The sequence below is a fragment of the Delphinapterus leucas genome, chromosome 15, assembly GCF_059928025.1.
Source record: "Delphinapterus leucas isolate spDelLeu-1000000601 "Yukka" chromosome 15, BTC_Dleu_Yukka2, whole genome shotgun sequence".
NCBI lineage: Eukaryota > Metazoa > Chordata > Mammalia > Artiodactyla > Monodontidae > Delphinapterus > Delphinapterus leucas.
Window position 1 is genome coordinate 71,602,183 of NC_143143.1, and position 20,472 is coordinate 71,622,654.

Consider the following 20,472-nt stretch of genomic DNA (forward strand, 5'->3'; position numbering starts at 1 on the left):
TCTCAGAGCTGGAGGACCCAAAAGGGCTTCTGCTGGAATGTCTGTCTTCCCAAGCAGACAAGAAAAGCAAGGGTGGATTCTTCCCTCCTGGGGACAAATGCAAGAACTTGCGAGCTGCTCTTCCTATTCTGTCACCGAGCTCTCCAAACCATCCTCCCCAACAAGAGCAACACGACCTTCCTAAAACACAAATCCAGCCCCACCGCTGCCCTGCACTGGCTTCACCTGAAACTTAGAAGAGAAGCCATATCCCTGGAGAGGGCCCACAAGGCCCTACGTGGAGAGCACCCCTTCTACTCCTCCAGCTTCTCCGGAGCCACATTCCTCGTGTGCTGTCCACCCCCAGCCCCACCTCACTGGTCTTCATTCTGTTCCCTGAACAGACCAGGCTCCCTCTCACCTCAGAGCCTTTGCACCTGCTGTGCCCTCTACCCAGGAAGCCCCCCACTTTTCACTGGTGAGCACCTTCTCTTTGGTCAAGTCCCAATAGCATCTCCTCGGAGAACCCTTTCCCACCCACCATATATAAAGTGCACACGCGGCTGTTTTTACCTTGAGTGCTTGCTTGTTTTTAGTCACGGTATTCACTATAATTTGCAATTTGTTTGCCTTTGATGTTTTAGTATTTCTCTCTCCACTGGCATATAAGTTTTCATGAAGGGAGAAAATCTCTCATCTCACTCACTGTTTAGTTCCTGTGTCTGGCACACAGTACGAGTTCAATAAACTAGCTTGAATGAATGAATAAATGAATGAGCTCACCCACCATTTTGCAGATAAAATGAATATTCACTAACATCATTTGTGAGCCAGGCATTGTAGAAGGAGCTATGCATATATGTGTGTATCATATTACATATAATACATATTATATACAGTACTTATATATTATAAATATTTCTGGTTTTATATATTATAATAATTATAACATATAAATGTACCGTTAAATGTATTTATATATTGTTTTATATGATATTTACATACCATATATTGATACATATGTGTGTGTGTATATATACATACAAGTACATACGTTTATATATGCTCATCTAAGCCTCACTGGTTCCTGTGGGACAGGCATTATCATCACCATTTTGCAGATAAGGAAACAGGAGCACAGAGAGGTTAAATAATTTGCCCAAAGTCACATAGCTAATAAATGACAACAATTTGACTTTCGTGATCAGTACTCACCTCTGGTGGATAGTTCCAGATCTCAGATCTGGAACTCAGCACGTCCCCCAAGGTGGAGCACAGGGCCATGTGGTAAGTGAAAAGGCTTGTTTTCTGCACCCCTGCATCTGCTAGGCCACACGGGTGTCAGAGCCCAGGGAGAAGGCATGCTGGCCACCCTGCCCCTGTGATGGCCGCTGGCTAATTTCTCCCTGTCCCCAGCTCTATTTTATATCTTGCAGGAAGCCGGCTACCAGGGAGGATTTAAACTTGTCTGCCAGAGCGTCTGCTGCCTCTCCTGGGGCTAATCTCCCACGAAGCAGATGCAAAGCTTCATTTATCACTTCCAATGCAACAAGAAAGAGACAAGACTCCAGCAGACGCTTCCTGCTTCCCGTGTCCGACAGGGCAGGGCCTCTCTCACCAGGGCCTCTGAGGGGCTGGCTCCCCTGTGGGAGGGCTTCCCCCCTCCCCCTCCCCCCCACCCCGGTGCCCACACACCCTGCGGTGGGTCCAGAGCTCTGCAGTCTAGAGATGGGCCACCGCGCCTCTCTGTCCATCGGGTTATTGTTCTCATTCAATTGAGGTGAGATTCACATAGCATAACATTAATCATTTACAAATGTACAATTTGTGGCATTTTTAGTACCTTCGCAACCACAAAATGCGAATTGTTTGATCTACTTCCAAAACATTTTATCACTTTCAAAGAAGAACCCCCCCACCACCGTTAAGCAGTCACTCCCCATCCCCCTCCTCCTAGCCCCTGGCAACAATGAATCTGCTTTTCGTCTCTATGGATTCTCCTATTCTGGACATTTTACATAGATGGAATCATATAATGTGTGACCTTTGTGTCTGGTTTCTTTCGCTTAGCATCATGTTCTAGAGGTTCACCCATGCTGTAGCATGGATCGGTATGTCCATTGGGGTTTGGACCACTTGCCAGTTGGAGATGTCAAAGTGTCTGGTGAGGGGTACAGATAACGCACAGGAGATAGCCTGTCTCCTCTCCCCTGACCCGCTGAGAAGTCTCCCCTGACCCGCTGAGAAGTGGGAGAATCAGAGTCATATTCACCTGGAAACTTTCTCCACCTGCAAAAGCCCAGAGCGGGGGAAATGCATCCCACCTCCATGCATCACCCTGGGGAGTGCCACAGGTGGCAGGTGGCAGAGCTAGAGCAGTTAGGGACACCAGAGTCCAGCCTTGCCCAGCCCTGGAAGGTCCAGCAATCATAAAGAGGAAGGGGAACATTAATATTTATGTGCCTGCACATACCACAGGGAGATCAGCTCTGTGCTGTGTGACCACTTAGAGGGGTGGGGTAGGGAGGGTGGGAGGGAGGGAGATGCAAGAGGGAAGAGATATGGGAACATATGTATATGTATAGCTGATTCACTCTGTTATAAAGCAGAAACTAACACACAATTGTAAAGCAATTATACTCCAATAAAGCTGTTTAAAAAAAAAGAAAAAAGAAGAAAAACTGTATGTGCCTGTACGCCTTTGCTAAACAAAACAAAACCCGGCAATCCCAAGAACTAAGTAACCCCAAGAGTTTAAATTTTGCTGTATTTTAGCTGCTAGTATAACATACTGTGGCCTGATCCCACTGTGCCGTCAGCAGAGAACGTGACACAAGGTCAGAATGTTATCAGTTCCTTAGACAAGAGCCTCGAGCTGTGGCTATAAATGTGACCGTTGAATTCTTGGGCAAAAAAATCAGTCCCATTGCTGAACATCCATTATCTTCTAGCGGGAGCCTCAGCATCATTTGCGGTACATACTTATCTAGTTCTTGCTCCAAGTTTTCCTTTCTTTCTTCCCCCAACATCAAGGCCACTCCCTTCTGCCGAAAAATAAACCCAGCAAGGTTTCTCAACCTCAGCACTGCTGACATTTTGAGCAGGTTATTCCTTGTCCTGAGCGGGGTGGGAGGGGCTGCCCTGTGCATTGTAGGATGTTTAGTAGCATTCTGGCTTCTACCCACTGGATGCCAGCAGCACCCCTCCCCGGTAATGACAGCCAAAAAATGTCTCCAGACTTTGCCAAATGTTACCTGGGAGGTAAAACAAACCTCAGCTGAGAGCCACTGATTTAAAGTCAGGTGACGGCTTCCCTGGTGGCACAGTGGTTAAGAATCCACCTGCCAATGCGGGTATGAGCCCTGGTGCGGGAGGATCCCACATGCCGTGGAGCAACTAAGCCCGTGTGCCACAACTACTTAGCCTGCGCTCTACAGCCCGCGAGCCACAACTACTGAGCCCACATGCCACAACTACTGAAGCCCGTGTGCCGAGAGCCTGTGCTCTGCAACAAGAGAAGCCACCGCAATGAGAAGCCCGAGCACCGCAACAAAGAGTAGCCTCCACTCACCGCAACTAGACAAAGCCCACGTGCAGCAACAAACAGGGTTCTGACCGGGTTGTCTGAGAATGGTAGGTATGGGATCTTGCGCCGTGCTTACAAAACAGGTTAATTACAAACAACTCTCAATTACCCAGGGGCCAATTATCCACCTTACCCTTGCCCCTGTCCCCACACTACCTGCAGTCTGGCCAATTCAGCAACACAAGCAGCTGGCACTATGGGGAAGAAGAAGGAATTTAAAAATCAAGAATGCAGACTCACGGGGAAGTTGGCTAATTTATTTTGTTTTGTTTAGGAAGCAGAGGCTTGAGCATGTTAAAATGCATCTTCCCTGCATCTTGTGGGTGCTTTACTGCTGCCCGTTACACCATCCCCTGGCAGCAGAGGCACTAAAGGGAGGTGAGAATGGGTCTCTTCCTGTCCTGTCTGGATGGCAGGACAACCCTGCCCTTTTCCACGAGGCAGGGAAAATTTGAATATTACCAATCTCCCTCCAAGTGTCTACCTGTATCTCCTTCAGGCAAATAAGCACGTAGAGAGGTCTTCTCGTGGTTGACTAGCCCATACACAGTATCACAATATTTGAGGCAATAGAAGATTAACATACGCACAGAAAGGGAGAGCCCCACTCTCATTAAAAAAAAAAAAAAACTAAACTAAAATTTCATTCAATGTCTCATCCACTCTAGCTATTGGTCCTTTTCTCTCCTCCCCTTGACAGCCGAACTTTTTATAAGAGTTGCCCTCGGGTTCAAGACCACGGAGTAGGAGTGCACTCACTCCCTCTGCACCAGAATCACAGCTAACTGCTGAATAACCGTCAACAAAAAGACACTGGAGCTCACCAGAAAAGATACCCCACATTCAAAGACAGGGAAGCCGCAATGAGACAGTAGGAGGGGCGCAATCACAATAAAATCAAACCCCATAACCGCTGGGTGGGTGACTCATAAACTGGAGAACAGTTACACCATAGAAGTTCAGCCACTGGAGTGAAGGTTCTGAGCCCCACAACAGGCTTCCCAACCTGGGGGTCCGGCAACAGAAGGAGGAATTCCCAGAAAATCAGACTTTGAAGGCTAGTGGGATTTGACTGCAGGATTTTGACAGGACTCGGGGAAACAGAGACTCCACTCCTGGAGGGCACACACAAAGCAGTGTGCACATCAGGGCCCAGGAGAAGAAGCAGTGAACCCATAGGAGACTGAACCAGACCTACCTGCTACTGTTAGAGGGTACCCTGCAGAGGCAGGGAGCAGCTATGGCTCAAGGTGGGGACAAGGACACCAGCAGCAGAAGTTCTGGGAAGTACTCCTTGGCGAGAGCCCTCCCAGAGTCCACCATTAGCCCCATCAAAAAGCTTTTGGGCTCCAGTGCTGGGTCGCCCCAGGACAAGCAACCAACAGGGAGGGAACTCAGCCCCACCCATCAGCAGACAAGCAGATTAAAGTTCTCCTGAGCTCTGCCCAACAGAGCAACACCCAGCTCTACCCACCACCACTTGCGCCCATCAGGAAGCTTGCACAAGCCTCTTACATAGCCTCATCCACCAGAGGGCAGACAGCAGAAGCAAGAAGAACTACAATCCTGCAGCCTGTGGAATGAAAACCACATTCACAGAAAGACTGACAAAATTAAAAGGCAGAGGATATGTACCAGATGAAGGAACCAGATGAAGGAACCAGATGAAACCACAGGAAAACAACTAAATGAAGTGGAAATAGGCAACCTTCCAGAAAAAGAATTCAGAATAATGATAATGAAGATAATCCAGGACCTCGGAAAAAGAATGGAGGCAAACATCGAGGAGATGCAAGAAATGTTTAACAAAAATCTAGAAGAATTAAAGAACAAACACCTAGAATTAAAGAGCAAACAAACATAGAGATGAACACTACAATAACAGACAACAAAAATACACTAGAAGGAATCAAGAGCAGAATAATTCAAGCAGAAGAACGATAAGTGACCTGTAAGACAGAATGGTAGAATACACTGCTGCGGAACAGAATAAAGAAAAAAGAATGAAAAGAAATGAAGACAGCCTGAGAGACGTCTGGGACAACATTAAATGCACCAACATTCATATTTGAGGGGTCCCAGAAGGAAAAGAGAGAGAGAAAGGACATGAGAAAATATCTGAAGCGATTAGAGTCGAAAACTTTCCTAAAATTGGAAAGGAAATAGCCACCCAAGTCCAGGAAGCACAGAGAGTCCCAGGCAGGATAAACCCAAGGAGAAACACGCCGAAACACATAGTAATCAAACTGACAAAAACTAAAAAAGAAAAATTATTAAAAGCAACAAGGGGAAAACAACAAATAACATAAAAGGGAACTCCCATAAAGTTGACAACTGATTTCTCAGCAGAAACTCTACAAGCCAGAAGGGAATGGCACAATATATTTAAAGTGATGAAAGGGAAGAACCTACAACCAAGGTTACTCTACCCAGCAAGGATCTCATTCAGATTTGATGGAAGAAATCAAAAGCTTTACAGACAAGCAAAAGCTAAGAGAATTCAGCACCACCAAACCAGCTCTACAACAAATGCTAAAAGAACTTCTCTAAGTGGGACACACAAGAGAAAAAAATGACCTACAAAAACAAACCCAAAACAATTAAGAAAATGGTCATAGGAACATACATATTGAAAATTACCTTAAATATGAATGGATTAAATGCTCCAACCAAAAGACACAGGCTCACTGAATGGATACAAAAACAAGACTCACATATATGCTGTCTACAAGAGACCCACTTCAGATCTAGGGAAACATACAGACTGAAAGTGAGGAGATGGAAAAAGATATTCCATGCAAATGGAAATCAACAGAAAGCTGGAGTAGCAATACTCATATCAGATAAAATAGACTTTAAGATAAAGAACGTTACAAGAGACAAGGAAGGACACTACATAATGATCAAGGGATCAATCCAAGAAGAAGATAAAACAATTATAAATATATATGCACCCAACACGGGAGCACCTCAATACATAAGTCAACTGCTAACAGCTATAAAAGAGGAAATCGACAGTAACACAATAATAGTAGGGGACTTTAACACCTCACTTACACCAGTGGACAGATCATCCAGACAGAAAATTAATAAGGAAACACAAGCTTTAAATGACACAATAGACCAGATAGAATTAATTGATATTTATAAGACATTCCATCCAAAAACGGCAGATTATACTTTCTTCTCAAGTGCACATGGAACATTCTCCAGGATAGATCACATCTTGGGTCACAAATCAAGCCTCAGTAAATTTAAGAAAATTGAAATCATATCAAGCATCTTTTCTGACCACAACGCTATGAGATTAGAAATCAATTACAGGGAAAAAAACGTAAAAAACACAAACACATGGAGGCTAAACACTACGTTACTAAACAAACAAGAGATCACTGAAGAAATCAAAGAGGAAATCAAAAAATATCTAGAGGCAAATGACAATGAAAACACGATGATCCAAAACCTATGAGATGCAGCAAAAGCAGTTCTATGAGGGAAGTTTATAGCAATAAAATCCTACCTCAAGAAACAAGAAAAATTTCAAATAAACAATCTAACCTTACACCTAAAGGAACTAGGGAAAGAAGAACAAACAAAACCTAAAGTTAGCAGAAGGAAAGAAATCATAAAGATCAGAGCAGAAATAAATGAAATAGAAACAAGAAAAAAAATAGAAAAGATCAAGAAAACTAAAACCTGTTTCTTTGAGAAGATAAAGAAAATTGACAAATCTTTAGCCAGACTCATCAAGAAAAAAAGGAAGAGGACTCAAATCAAAAAAATCAGAAGGAAAAAGGAGAAGTTACAACAGACATCACAGAAATACAAAGCATCCTAAGAGACTACTGAAAGCAACTGTATGCCAATAAAATGGACAACCTGGAAGAAATGGACAAATCTGTATAAAGGTATAACCTTCCAAGACTGAACCTGGAAGAAATAGAAAATATAAACAGACCAATCACAAGTAATGAAATTGAAACTGTGATTAAAAATCTTCCAACAAACAAAAATCCAGGACCAGATAGCTTCATAGGTGAATTCCATCAAACATTTAGAGAAGACCTAACACCCATCCTTCTCAAACTCTTCCAAAATAATTGCAGAGGAATGAACACTACCAAACTCATTCTACAAGGCCACCACCACCCTGGTACCAAAACCAGACAAAGATACTACAAAAAAAGAAAATTACAGAACAAATCACTGATGAATACAGATGCAAAAATCCTCAACAAAACACTAGCAAACAGAATCCAACCACACATTAAAAGGATCATACACCATGATCAAGTGGGATTTATCCCAGGAATGCAAGGATTCTTCAGTATATGCAAATCAATCAATGTGATACCCCGTATTAACAAAATGAAGAATAAATACCATATGATCACCTCAAGAGATGCAGAAAAAGCTTTTGACAATATTCGACACCCATTTATGATAAAAACTCTCCAGAAAGTGGGCATAGAGGGAACCTACCTCAACATAATAAAGGCCACATACAACAAACCCACAGCAAACATCATTCTCAATGGCGAAAAACTGAAAGCATTTCCTGTCAGATCAGGAAGAAGACGAGATGTCCACTCTTGCCACTATTATTCAACATAGTTTTGGAAGTCCTAGCCACAGCAATCAGAGAAGAAAAAGAAATACAAGGAATACAAATTGGAAAACAAGAAGTAAAACTGTCACTGTTTGCAGATGACATGATACTATACATAAAGAATCCTAAAGATGCCACCAGAAAACTACTAGAGCTCATCAATGAATCTGGTCAAAATTAATACACAGAAATCTCTTTCATTCCTATATGCTAATAACAAAAGATAAGAATGAGAAATTAAGGAAACAATCCCATTCATCACTGCAACAAAAAGAATAAAATACCTAGGAATAAACTTACCTAAGGAGATAAAAGATCTATACTCAGAAAACTATAGGACACTGATGAAAGCGATCAAAGATGACACAAACAGATGGAGAGATATACCATGCTCTTGGATTGGAAGAATCAATATTGTGAAAATAACTATACTACCCAAAGCAATCTAGAGATTCAATGCAATCCCTATCAAATTACCAATGATATTTTTCACAGAACTAGAACAAAAAATCTTAAAATTTGTATGGAGACACAAAAGACCCCGAATAGCCAAAGCAGTCTTGAGGGAAAAAAATGGAGCTGGAGGAATCAGACTCCCTGACTTCACACTATACTACAAAGCTACAGTAATCAAGACAATATGGTACTGGCAAAAAAACAGAAATATAGATCAATGGAACAGGATAGAAAGCCCAGAGATAAACCCACTCACCTATGGTCAACTAATCTATGACAAAGGAGGCAAGGATATACAATGGAGAAAAGACAGTCTCTCCAATAAGTGGTGCTGGGAAAACTGGCCAGCTACATGTAAAAGAAGGAAATTAGAACACTCGTTAACACCATACACAAAAATTAACTCAAAATGGATTAGAGACTTAAATGTAAAACCAGACACTATAAAACCCTTAGGAGAAAACATAGGCGGAACACTCCTTGACATAAATCACAGCAAGATCTTTTTTGACCCACCTCCCAGAGTAATGGAAATAAAAACAAAAATAAACAAATGGGACCTAATGAAACTTCAAAGCTTTGGCACAGCAAAGGAAACTATAAACAAGACGAAAAGACAACCTTCAGAATGGGAGAAAATATTTTCAAATGAATCAACGGACAAAGGATCAATCTCCAAAATACATAAACAGCTCATGCAGCTCAAAATTTAAAAAAACAAACAACCCAATCCAAAAATGGGCAGAAGACCTAAACAGACATTTCTCCAAAGAAAACATACAGATGGCCAAGAAGCACATGAAAAGCTGCTCAACATCACTAATTGTTAGAGAAATGCAAATCAAAGCTACAATGAGGTATCACCTCACACCAGTTAGAATGGGCCTCATCAGAAAATCTACAAACAACATATGCTGGAGAGGGTGTGGAGGAAAGGGAACCCTCCTGCACTGTTGGTGGGAATGTATATTGATACAGCCACTATGGAGAACAGTATGGAGTTTCCTTAAAAAACTAAAAATAGAACTACCATATGACCCAGCAATCCCACTACTAGGCATATACCCTGAGAAAACCATAATTCAAAAAGACACATGCACCCCAATGTTCATTGCAGCACTATTGACAATAGCCAGGTCGTGGAAGCAACCTAGATGCCCATCGGCAGACGAATGGATAAAGAAGATGTGGTACATATATACCATGGAATATAACTCAGCCATAAAAAGGAACGAAATTGGGTCATTTGTGGAGACATGGATGGACCTGGAGACTGTCATACAGAGTGAATAAGTCAGAAAAACAAATATTGTATATTAATGCATATATGTGGAATCTAGGAAAATGGTACAGATGAACAGGTTTGCAAGGCAAAAACAGAGACATAGATGTAGAGAATGTATGGACACCGAGGTGGGAATGCAGGGGGTGGGGTGGGGGTGGGATGAATTGGGAGATTGGGATTGACATATATACACTAATATGCATAAAATAGATAAATAATAAGAAACTGCTGTTTAAAAAAAATAGATACAGAAGGGAAAAAAAAGAGCTGCCCTCACTTACCTTTTCCATCATCTCACCTTCTTCTCACTCTCCAACATGGTGCAATCATTCGCGCTACCCCAGAGCTCCACTGAGACTGTTCTCGCCAAGGTCCCCAACACTTGTCTGCCCTGTCACTGAATCTAATGACCACCCTTCATCCTCATCAAGGATGTAAGATCCCCGAGGCAGGGGGATTTTGTCTGTTTTTTTGCTTTTGCATCCCCATTACTAGAACAGTTCCTGGCACACAGTAGGTACTCAGTATATATCTGCTGAATGGATGGATGAGTGAGTGAATCTCACTTGATTTCCACAAGGCATTTTCACTACTGACCACTCCCTCCCTCTTGAAATGCATCCTTCTCTTGGTTTCTAGAAAGCTATGTACCACTGGTTCTGCTCCCACTCCTTACCCCTCCTGGGGACTCTATCTCCACCTTCTTTATGGTATCTACTTTCTTAGCCTGTCCATCCGATGCTCCTCAGGGCCCTGTCCTGGGCCCCATTCTCATTCATAACACTCTCTTCCTGGACCATCTCATTTATTCCCGAAGCCTCAGCTACCCCTTGGAGAGGGCAGTACTGTTCAGGCTGCCCTATATCCATTCCTCATTTGTCTCTAAGAACATCTGGATCATCCTCTGGAGAGCTGCCCTTCCCCACCCTACCCTGCCCCAGGGTCAGCCAATCAGAACCCCACATGCCCCTAGCCAGAGTAAATGGTTCAGGGATGGTCCTGGACCCAATACAAGCCAGTAGAAGTCTGGCCCAGGCTTTGAATGGTTGGCCATGAGCAGTTCTCCCTCATCCACTGAACTCAGAGTTATAAGGACGTGGCCCTCTTCCTTCCCTAGGAGGAAAGCATGCCTAGGAGCTCTGCTAGGTCATAAGAAAGCAAAGTAAAAAGATGAGGGAGACCAGGAACTAATGACTCATGTGAGAGCTTCGGTACAGCTATGCTTGAAGAACCCACCCCAGGAGGTTTTAAGTAAACGACCCAATAAATTCCATTTTTTCTTATGCCAGTCTGTGTTGGAGTCTGTTGTGTATAACCAGCAGCCCCAGCTAGAATAATCACTGCCAGGCCTATGTCACCAGGCCTAACTCCACTGTCAGCATCAGACCCACAATGGTCTATGGACATTTTTTATGACCTCTACCACATGGACATGCTGCTGGAACACACTCCCTGAATCAAAACCTGAGCCGAGAGCCCCTCACCATGTGCATGACCAGCCAACGCCCTCCCACACACTGTTTTCATCCCACCTGTTAGACCCATTGTCTAACAACCACACTGTTGTAACATTATATCCTTGACTTCCTCTCCATTAGGGTTCCACCTGATTCCTGAAAACAGAAATGCAGGAAGCTTCAGTGGGGAAGCTCATGTCCAAGGTGTCTGCCATCAATTCCTTCCCTCCCCAGACATGCATGCCATTCCCCTGCTGAAAGGTGGGGCCTATTCCTCCCCTCCCCTCCCATCTGCTCTAGCTTTAGTGATTAGTTTTCCCAATAGAATGCAGGGGTCGTGATGCTCTAGGACTTCTGAGGCTAGGTCATCATAAGCCTTGCAGCATCCACTGCCATGGAAGAGATCCAACTACCCTGAGAAGGCCATGACGTAAGGAAGCCCAAGCTAATGAAGAGAAGGTGTGATGCCAACCAGCCCCCAGCTGTTCTAGCCGTCCCAGCCAGGTGCTAGACAGCTGGGTAGAAAAGCCATTCTTGGAAATTCCAGCCCCCACACATAACAAATGGAAAAGAACCAACATTCAAAATATATGGGCCCAGCCATCTTTAACCTTTGAGCCACCCCAGCTGAGGCCCCAAACATTATGGAAAGGTGGCACCTTTTCCACCGTGCCCTGCCCTAATTTCCAACCCACAGAATCACAAACATATAGAGCAGTTGTTGGTCGATGCTACTAGATTGGGGGTAGCTTGTTATGCAGCAAAAACTAACTGAACCACTTAGATATTGCTTACCTTTGCCAGGCCATCCCTGAGATCTAACTAACTCCAGCCTCTTCTCTCTAAGGGAGCCCCGGCCAGAAAAACCTCTCTCGTAGAACCGAAATGAAGTTGTCACGTTGCCTGTCTGACTCCCTTACTTACCATGGCATGTACTTCTCCGGGGCTCGGCACAGTGTCTGGTGCTAAGATATCAGTGTGTATCAGATGAAGAAATGAATGAATGAAAGCCAGGAGGGCTGTGTGCCACTGCCCTCCGCAGGAATGCCCTAAGAACCCTAGAACTAGCCAAGTCTTCAGGGGCTCCACGGAAGGAAGAAGGACTGCAAGTGTTATTATAATAATAGCGACAGGTTCCAAGCCTGGTAATCATTAACTATCCCCAGGAGAGCTAGTTAGCTAGCAAAGAAGAAAGGCCCCTCCCCGGGGCTGGGAGTGCTGGTGCCCTGATGGCACTTGGCTTCAAACTGAACTGCCCACGCCTTCTCACACAGCCTCTCTGTCTATAAAATTGGTGGTTTCTATAGAAACAGGAGCACTGTAGTAAAGCAAAGGGAAAATCATACATTCTGTCAGCGTACAGAGATCAGTCCTGTTCTTATACGAGGCCAGGACTCTTTCACGCTTTATTTTTGAGCATCTCAACTTTCATTTCCATCCCAGCCATTTCATCTCATATTTATGAGGCTCCTGAGCTGGTAATCTCGTCCCTCCTCGCCTAGCTGCTTTGTTAACTATGACCACAGGCAGAAAAGTCTGTGGAAGCAGTGTGGAATCCCCAGCAACCCTTCGGGGTACCTATAGCTCCAAACCCCAAGCTCAGAGGCAGAGCCAGGCTGATTGGTGTGCTGGGTAGCACCCGCGATGGGGGACAGAGACCCTAGGTGAGGCTCTACAGCCCCCCAACTGGACCTTATGAAAATTGCTCTATAATCGGGTACTTGTTTTACATGCATACACCTTAGCTTAGACAGTCTCCAAGCTCTTAAATATTAATATGTCTGCAATCTCTGTTTTGCACCCCAAAGTGCACGTAGCTTTCTAACAGGCAAGGGATTAGAACTTAGCTTGTATTTGAATTACTCATGCTGTCTCTGATCATCTGTGAAGAAAATTAGAAAAAGCACAGGTTGTATTTTAATATTTTAGATGAAGGTCCGAATTTTGAGACACATGTTAACTCATGAAAAGTGCCTACTTTTATCTTGATTCACTCTTAGAAAAAGAAATCATATGATGTTTTCTGCATCAAAGAGCCCTTTTACATTACTTATTTGAGTCTGACCTAATAGCACTAAATGTGTTTTGCTTTTTTCCTGCTCTGATAAGTGATCAATTAGATGGATAAGAATAAGGAGACAGATGAATGAGGGGGATAAAGGATGAATGGATGGACAGATGGATGGATGAATGGGGCGATGGGTGATGGATGGAGAGATGGGGAATGAATGGATGGATGGATGGATGGATGGATGGATGGATGGATGGATGGATGGATGGATAAGCAAATCACGTTGACCAGGATAATTTTTCTGAAATGTACATATAATCAACCATTTATTCACTCACAACATTTCTGAGTACCTACTATGTGCCAGGCATGATGTTCAGCAGTGGATATTTGAGATAAGGTCCCAATCCTTGATTTCAGCGTCTTTGGAGTAGGAAATGGGCTGAAGGAAACACGAGTGAGTGTCGGGACAGTCATGCAGTGTCTCTCACAATGGTCCCAGTGACAGCTGACGGTAGCTTGGCCCAGGATGACAGCAGTGGATACAGGGAGGCAGAAGTAGATTCAAGAGTTATCAACAGGGGCTTCCCTGGTGGCGCAGTGGTTGGGAATCTGCCTGCCAATGCAGGGAACACGGGCTCGAGCCCTGGTCTGGGAAGATCCCACATGCCGCGGAGCAACTAACCCCGTGAGCCACAACTACTGAACCTGCGCGTCTGGAGCCTGTGCTCTGCAACGGGAGAGGCTGCGACAGTGAGAGGCCCGCACACCGCGATGAAGAGTGGCCCCCGCTCGCCACAACTAGAGAAAGCCCTCGCACAGAAACGAAGACTCAACACAGCCATAAATAAATAAACAAATAAATAAATTTTTTAAAAAAAGAATATATTGCATTGATTTTTTAAAAAAAAGAGTTAACAGCAGGCCTTGATGACTGACTGAGTCACACAGCCCTGAGTCTAAATCTCAGTTCACCCTCTTACAGGCTGTAGGAGCCTCAATTTCCTCAGCTGTAGATGGCAGATAATCACTCCAACCTCCTAAAGTTGCTATGAGGAATAGGTGAGATGAAAGAGCCAGAGGCAGGGCCTGGCCAAGAAAACATTTTTAAGACCCCAAACTTTCATTTTAGGGAAAGACATTCAGACACCTGGTTCTAGCCCCCAGACTATGAGCCACGAGGAACACTAGAAGCTCTCAGGGGTAACAAGGAGGCAGAAGGTCAAGAGAGAGGACACAAAGGCAGAGCAAGCAGGGTCACTGGCCATGCAGTGTCCAGCCCTGTCCCTCTCCTCCCCCAAGGCTTCAACCAGCTGCTGCCACAAGCCCGCTCTACACACATCACGCCACCCTCCTTAGCCAGTGAATCCTTTCCAGGACGCTGGGACCCATCCATCCCACTTGGGGCAATCACCAAACCAGAACATCCATGGAGCCAGAATCATGAGGCTGCACAGACCAAATTAGGTAGTTCATGACCTGTTCCATCAGAATCTTCCTGTGTCTTTTTATGTAGCCACAAAGCAAACAGGGAACAAAAACACACCCCAGCTGCCTCACTAAGATCTTAGATGTACTAGTCCATTTGGTCCACAGGACAAACCTGAGAGTGGGTTACAGAACAAGGGGTTTGGAAATAGATCTGCCAGTACCTTGCTGTATGACCTTGGGTAGACCGAACCTCTCTGAGGATCTCCTTTCTTACCTTTCAAATGGATACAAAAGCACAAATTGCAGGCACCTAAAGAGAGGGTGGGTTTTCTTTAAATTTTAAAAAATTCAACTTTTTAAAAATCTTGGGCTGGATAAATAGTGCCTTGGTAGACACTTTCATGGCCTTCCAACTCACGACTGAAATAGGTCCCTTTTCCACCAGCTTTATTCTTTTCAGCACCACTCCTTCCTCTGCAGAACCTACAAATACAGTTGGACGGAGCCAACCCAAAGGAGAGTATGAAGTAGAGGGAAAAAAAGAAAATCCAAACCAAATGGCAGTTCCCTTATTTGGGAGGCTGCATGAAGGTGGGGAAGGGTGGACAGAGCCGTCCTCTCCTCCAGTGCCAAGCTCTCCATTAGCAAGCCCACGGCAAGGCAGGCATGGCCACCTCCAGTGTGTAGATGAGAAGACTTAGGCTCAGAGATGTTAAGAAACTTACCCACAGTCACACAGCTCAGTAAGAGGTGAAGCCAGGATTCGAAAGCAGGTTTATCTGAGTCCACACGCACTGCCATCCCCAGTTAAATCATGCAGGATAAAAGCATCGGTGAGTCAGCAGTTAAACCACAGTTTACTGCTTGTTTGAAGGAGAATTTGAACGACCTCTGCTTCTGTGGGGCAAGTGTTCTCTCACCTCCACGTGCAGTGAGCCACTGTCGAATAGAATCTAGCAGACTCCTAAAAGATGCTCTGGCCCCAGGATTCAGAGGAGTCATCGATCTGAGGCTTCCCAGCCCATGGAGAAACTAAATCTTCTGGCTTCTGCAAAGACAGCAGAATTCCCCCTTAGTGACTTTTTACTGTCCCTCCAAGGCAGACCCCAGATGACTGAGCCTGTCTAGACCAGGGTTTCTCAATCTTGCATTGCTGGCATTTTGGACTGGATAATTCCCTGTTATGGAGACCTGTCCTGTGCTTCGTAGGATCTTAAGCAGCTCACCTGTCCTGTACCCACCAGATGCTATGGGTACTTCTCCCAGTTGTGGCAACCAAAAATCTCTCCAGACATTGCCAAATGTCCCCTGAGACAAAATTGCCCCCAGTTGAGAACCACTGCCCTGGGTGGAGGTATCACACCCTGAGAGATCACACTTGCGCCAGAGAAATAACACAGGGGCCATGGGGCCTCCAAGACCTCTCGCGTAGGATAGGATGGCTGCACCGTGGTATGGTCACGCAGGCTGACGCTAGGCCTTCTGCACTGCAGACTGTGCACCCAAGCCTGTCAGAGTTGGAGGGTCTCAGCGGGACTAACTTAATGGATCCAACTCACAAGAGGCTGATGTATAACTTAGATTCCAGGGTACTACTTTTCCAGGAGAAACAGACCTTTCAAGCACACCATATTTTCATACTAACTGATCAGCACGTTCTTTCCTAGAGAGAACTATGGGGAAACAGAACCATGGTGAGGCCACTGTTTGGTGAGAAGAATTTGAAGGAGGGATTGTTGGAAGACATGTGGGAGTCTTTCTAGGCAGAAGCTCCCTCCCCTGGTTGGGGATGGGAGCAAGCATCCTAGCGTGCCATATTCATTTCTGTATCTCCCATTGTTAAATGATAACCTAGTGGTACAGGCAACAGTTTGCCGATCAGACAGGTCTGACGGCCTGGGGGTTCCAGGAGGGGGAGGGCTGCATGTTATACATGTCTTCAGAAGATGCGGTCCATGTGTGTTTGCTTCCTTTACCATTTGCAGTCTCCTTCTTCAACGAAAGGGGTCGGCGGGGGAAGAAAGGAGGCAAAAGAGATTTCCCGCTACAGAAGGAAAACAGAATAGGCTCTAGAGAGGCTGCAATATCTCCCTCGAATCCGGCCTGAGCTGGGCAAGGGATCCAGGCTTCAAATGATACTAGGTACCCACTTCTTTCTGGATCACCTTTGTCCAAAGGTGTACGCTGTACTAGGAGAAGAAGATGGAGGAAGAGACGAGAGGAAGGGAATGGAGGAGGGAGGAGAGGAGAGTGGAAGGGGATAAAGGTAGGATGTGAGAGAGAGAGAGAGAGAGTGGAGGATAAGGAAGGACAGGAAAGAGGGCCTCTACACACAAGCTCATTATGGACAACAGGAGCCTAAGACACGCTGCATACTCTGTCCCCCTCTTAACGAGTCACAACGCACGTGGCCATTTCAGCATAAATCATGTGAATGATCGCCATTAACATTTACTGAGCTTTTACTGTGTTCCACACATTATTCTCCACACTTATCTGTATCAACACCGTTAATCCTTACCGATGACTCTATGAGACACAGAGACATTAAATAACTTGGTTACTCTAGGTGGCTAGCCAGTTAGTCAAGGTGCAGAGCAGGGAAACAAGGCAATTCACAGACCCTGAGAAGTCCTGCATCAGAAGCCCACAGTCCCAGGACTTCCCGCCCTTGCTTTTTTGTGTTTGTTTGGTTGTTGTTGCAGTTCTTGTTTTTACAAGCAATACCGTTTAACAGGCTGCAGAACACTCTAGAAACCATGCTCTAGAACAATGGAGGTTTTGGTTCACCCTACCACCTGCATATCTGATGCCTTCATAAAATGAGCCTAAACTGTCGTAACTTAAAGGCATAACTCTAATTCGTATGATTATTAACATTTTGTTATTATATCATCCTATTTGTAGTTAAATTCTCCATTTAAATTTCGTAAATTTGTGTTTATAAATCATAAATCTGTATTGATAAATATAAACTATAAGTTTATAATTACAAATAATTATAAATCAGATGAAAATATAGTTATATTAAAATACATTATATTTATATTAAAATAAAATGTAATTTATATTCTATTTACTTTTACACATTATACAATTTTAAATTATATATTTTAAATATTATAACTAATTTATATTATAGTAAGTTAAAATATAAATTAATACATATAAATATTATTGAGCTATGAAATGTCCCCATAAGGAAAGTACGAAGATTGTTGTACCCAATTACCAGATGGAGAGGTGAAGGGTCCCTAAGATTAACTGACCTGCTCAGGATCCCAGACAGCAAGCTATAGGGCCGGCCCAAGAACGAAGGCTGAGGTAACACACTCTCACTAACATTGGATTCAATGCCAGGGCAGCAAAAGTGAGAGAAAAGGAGAAGTGAAGCAGGGAAGGAGGGAAAACCAACACAGAACGGTGCGTCCCTAAGCCGGTCACAGCCTCACAAGATAATGTAGCCAGTGGCGTGGGTGCAGCTGTGAGGAGCCACTCTCCCTTGGAAAGTTCCTTCCAAGAACGGAAGGGAGAGGAATTGATCTGCTTCCCTGTTTCCGGGCTCTCTCATTGAAGTCTGTCCTGCAGAGAGTTCTGACTCCTGGATGCACAGGCTGTGATACCCAAGTCCCTCCAGGCAGCCCTTGGAAAAAGAGGATCACACTTCACTGTAGAGGGCTCATCCAAGCCCTGTCTGCTCAAACTTGGGCACCAAAGATGCTGCACCTTCCACCATGGTGTCAAGGCTGGGGGGCCAGACAGGCCCAAGAGAACGTGGTAGGCACATAAACTGAGTCCAGGACACCCACTGTCTTAGCCCATTCAGGCTGCCATAACAAAATACCACAGACTGGATGACCTATAAACAACAGAAATCTACTTCTCACAGTGTTGGAGGCTGGGAAGTCTAAGATCAGAACATCGACAGATTCTGTGTATGGTGAGAACCCACTGCAACTTCACACAGCAGGAGGGGGTGTGGGATTTCTCTGGGGCCTCTTTTATATAGCGCCGCAGGAGGGTGAACTAACCACCTGCCAAAGGCCTCACCTCCAAACACCATCACGCTGGACAGCAGGATTCAACACATGTATTTGGGGGAAAACATTCAGACCACAGCACCCAGGTCTTTGAATTAAGAGCAAGCGCTCCCTCATTCAGTGGCAAAAGCATTCAACCCGTCAAAGATCCCAGTGACCCCGGCACCTGTATCTAAACCACCCGTTGAAAATGCAGGTTCCCCCAGCCACACCCTGGAACTAAAGGAGCAGCTTCATTTAGGGATGAGACCGTGGCATCCATGTACTTTTAACAAGCTTCCCGAGCGACTTCTGTGCACACGAAATTCCAGAAGCAGCTAGAACAGCACCATGAACTGCCCTGAGCATGCCTCAACTCCCCGACTTGTTTTGAGGGAGAAAAATCGAAACACAGAGGGATTAACTACAGATCAACAGGAAAGAGCAATAACCACACAGAAGGTCAATTCCATGGTGCACAGAAGCACGCAGGAGAGGACAGTCCGCGAGGCAAGCCAATGTAATTAGGGGCCCTCGCAAACGTCACTTGCCCATAAATATTTATAAAAACAGGTCTCCTGGATACGAAACGAAGTTAATTTTTCATATAGCTGTAGGAAAACTAAATTTGTTTTTTAATATCATACTCTACATCGATTTGATATTCTATTTCTTTTTTGAGCAACCAGAAGACTCCGTCTCTATTTACCTTTTCCTGTATGAGTGATGCTGTAGCCAAGAAAGGCCAGAGTGAACTTTCTCTCCTCGGGGATAATGACAAACTTCTGATTCTTCTCCAGTAAGACCGTCCCTTGGTTCTCACAGCCCTAGCTGACATCAAATGCCACTTAATGGAGACAAATGACACAGGGTGCAGTTGTCATGGAAAGGGGGCCTCCAATGTCAGTCCCATGTGCGAGACTCTGTCACTTGTGAAGACTTTCATTAATAAACTTTCTACCAGCTACTGTTCCTCTGGAATATACCCACCTCTGGACATTTTTAACAAGCTCACATTTAATTTCCTTTTTCATTAATTAATTTTTGTATTAATCTCATCCATTAGCACCTAATACCTCCCAATTACGCATTATAAGCTCAGAGGAATGCTGGTAATTGAGACCATCCCAGGATTCCCTGCTCAGAATGTCTGCTTTAATTAGGTTTTCATTAATTACTTTTTTAATCAATTAATATTTTGTTCTTTCAGCCCAAGACGTGCAATCTCCACATCACTCACTCTTAAATGACACATCATTGATTGTAATCAGTCAAGCAATCAGTCACCCTTTGGGCGTGTTTCACCCCAAAATATGAAAGTTTAGGCAAGCTGTGAATAAAAAGAAAGAAGCCAAGGTGATAGCTGGTCCAACCAACTCACCTGCAGATAGCAATCTGATGCCCAGAGAGGAAAGCGGCCTCACCAACCTCTCAGAACGTCCGTCTAGAATATTTGTCTCACCTTCACCTGTTTCCTGCATCTCCCCCAAGCTCATTACTAAGGTGAATATATAATTTATCATATTTAACAGAACACTTTTGAGAGAGAAAAGAACTGTTATTAATAATTATAGGGGCGCTCCAGGATCGTAATGAGTTGCAGCAGGGATAAGGGAGGATGGGGGGTGTTGGCTGCTTC